The sequence below is a fragment of the Erinaceus europaeus genome, chromosome 1, assembly GCF_950295315.1.
Source record: "Erinaceus europaeus chromosome 1, mEriEur2.1, whole genome shotgun sequence".
Lineage (NCBI taxonomy): Eukaryota > Metazoa > Chordata > Mammalia > Eulipotyphla > Erinaceidae > Erinaceus > Erinaceus europaeus.
The window spans coordinates 93991612-93994707 of NC_080162.1; positions in this window are offsets into that span (position 1 = coordinate 93991612).

Sequence of the window (3096 nt, forward strand, 5' to 3'; positions counted from 1 at the left end):
TGTTTTGGTTTTGGTTGTTTTTTTGTTTGTTTGTTTTCTTTGGCCTTTTTTCTTTGTTTTTTTTTAATTTTGCTAGTGATTTAATATTGATTTACAAAATTATAAATCAACAGAGGTATAAAAATTCCACACTGTTCCCACCACCAAAATTCTGAATCGCCAATCCTTCCATTGCAAGCCACCACAATTCTACCAAGATTGCAAACATGGGGGTTAACTGTCATCTCTACAACTATCTGTTTATATTTGTACATAATTGCCCCTTTTTTCTTCCAGATCCAGTCCTCTCTTCCCCTCAAGCCACACATAACCTTGTTACTACATCTAAGTGTCTCTCCCTTTTTCTTCCTTTCTCTAGGTCCCAAAAGAACTAAAGTTCAGAGCCCTCTTATCCTCTTCCTCCTATGACTTCTTTCCCACCTGGTAAGGGCCTTGCAGTGAGCTAGTGCTCTGGTTTAAAAAAAAAAAAAAAAAAAGTAATGGCTCGGTTGGAGAAGATACTAGTAATCTGTGGCCCTGATAATGCATACCCATTTCAGATGAGAAAACTGAGACTCAGAGGAGTGACTGTCACAAAGCACCAGAAGTGCCTGGCAGAGTCCTAACTACACAAAGATGTATTCACAAACTTTAAAACGGAGTCAGGGGCCCAGGAAAACTTCATGAGTGGTAAAGCAGTGCTGTAAGTCTCTTTCTCATTCTCCCTATCACCGTTTCCCCCTCTCAATTTCTCTGTACACTAAATAAATAAATAAAAATGTTCTGAAAAATTGAATCAGTAAGTTTTGAACTACACAGAGTTCAACCACACAGAATTAATTTTTCTTTTTTTTTTAATTGCCACCAGGCTTATCACTGAGGCTTGGTGCCATCAATAAATCCACCACTCCTAGCAGCCATTTTTTCCTTTTTTTGTTTTTGTTTTTGCTTTTGTTTTTCTTCCTATTTTATTGGAAAGGACAAAGAAATTGAGAGAGGAGGGGGAAATAGGGAAAAGGAAAGATAGACACCTACAGACCTGCTTCACTGCTTGTGAATGGGAGTTCAAACTCAGGTCCCTGTACAAAGTAATATGCACTTAACTCAGTGCACCACTGCCCAGCCCCCAGAACTGGTTTTGCTAATGAGATCTTCAGTGATACTACCTCTAACTACTTTTTTTTCCCACCAGGATTATCACAGGGACTCAGTGCCTACACTACAAATCCACTTCTCCTGGAGGTCATTTTTCCCATTTTGTTGCCTTTGTTGTTGTTAGACAGGACAGAGAAAATCGAGAGAGGATGGGAAGACAGAGAGGAGGAGAGAAAGACAGACACCTGCAGACCTCCTTCACCACTTGTGAAAGGACCTCCCCCCCCCCCCCCCGCGCAGGTAGGGAGCAAGGGGGGTCAAACCAGGATCCTTGCACTAGTCCTTGTGCTTAGTGTCATGTGTACTTAACCCGCTGCACTACTACCTGGCCCCCCTCTAACTACATTTATTGAGCAATTACCAACTGCAGTTGCATGCATGTTCAACACCCAACATCTTCCCTACGAGATATAGTCCCATTTACACACAAGGAAATTGAAGGGAGGTGCAAAAATTATCAGCTTGGCCTTGAGGAATCTCAACTGGAACACCACTGCAGTCATTTGTCCTTGGCTGACACTGCAGGTGAAATATCAAGGCAGAGAAACACTGTGTTAAGTCCTCTTGGAAGCCTTAATCACTGTAACTCAAAGTTCTATCAGTCCTGAAATGCAGGCTTCATCTTTTTCAGTCACCATTTTTATCACCCAAACCAATGACTAAACTAAGGAAGGGTGAGTTGGAGCCCTGACACTCCCAGGGACCCATTGCCCTGGCACACCCCTAAAGAGATGCTCACTCCACATAGACCCATAACCACCCACCTCCTGCACGGGTGCCCCTCCTGCTTAGGTTCCTCCTAGAGTGCCCCTGAGACTAGATGTGAGACTAGAAGATCCCTTTACAGTGAGTGAGTTGCACCTTAGCATAAAGGCTCCAGGATTTCTAAGATAAATCATTAAGGATGCAGCTGGCCAGAAAGACCAAATCTCAGACTAGGGGGTTCTATGCAAGCCTAGGAATGAAAGACCTGGGATCGGGTGGTGATGCACCTGATTGAGCACACATATTACATACAATACACAAAGACCCAGGTTCAAGCCCCTAGCCCCCACCTGCAGAGAAGCTTCACAAGTAGTGAAGTTGTCCTGAAACTCTCTCTCTTTCTCTCTCCCTATCTTGCCTTCCCTCTCAATTTTTCTTTGTATCATCATAAATAAAAATAAATAAAATAGTTTAGAGCTTAAAAAAAAAAAAAAGAAAGAAATGAAGGGCCGGGCAGTAGTGCAGTAGGTTAGGCGCACATGGGGCAAGTGCATGGACCAGTGTAAGGATCCCAGTTTGAGGCCTTCTCCCCCCCCCCCCCCCCCCCGCACTCCCCACCTGCAGGGGGTCACTTTGCCAGTGGTTAAGCAGTTTGCAGCTATCTATCTTTCTCTCCCCCCTCTCTGTCTTCCCCTCCTCTCTCAATTTCTGTCCTATCCAACAACAACAACAGTAATAACAACAACAAGGGCAACAAATATGGAAAAAAACAAAAGGCCTCTGGGAGCAGTAGATTTGTAGTGCAGGCACCGAGACCTAGCAATTGCCCTGGAGGCAAAGAAAGAAAGAGAGAGAGAGAGAGAGAGAAAGAGAGAGAAAGAGAAAGAAAAAAAGAAAGAAAGAGAGAGAAAGAGAAAGAAAAAAGAAAGAAAGAAAGAAAGAAAAAGAAAGAAAGAAAGGGAGAGAAAGAAGGAAATGGAAAACTGAAAACCAGATCTCTGGAACACACAAGAGGAAACTGACACAAATTTCAGCTTCCCAGGAACTGAGCTTCTGCCAGAATTTAAGCCTACAAAACCTCATTTATAGCTTTCTCTCAACCCACTGGTTTTTGAAAAGAAATAATAATTTAAAATTTTTAAATATTTGATTTTAATTTTTTTATTATTATTTTATTTATTTATTATTGGATAGAAACAGAAATTGAGAGGGACAGGGAGGTGGAGAGGGAGAGAGACAGAGAGACACCTGCAGCCC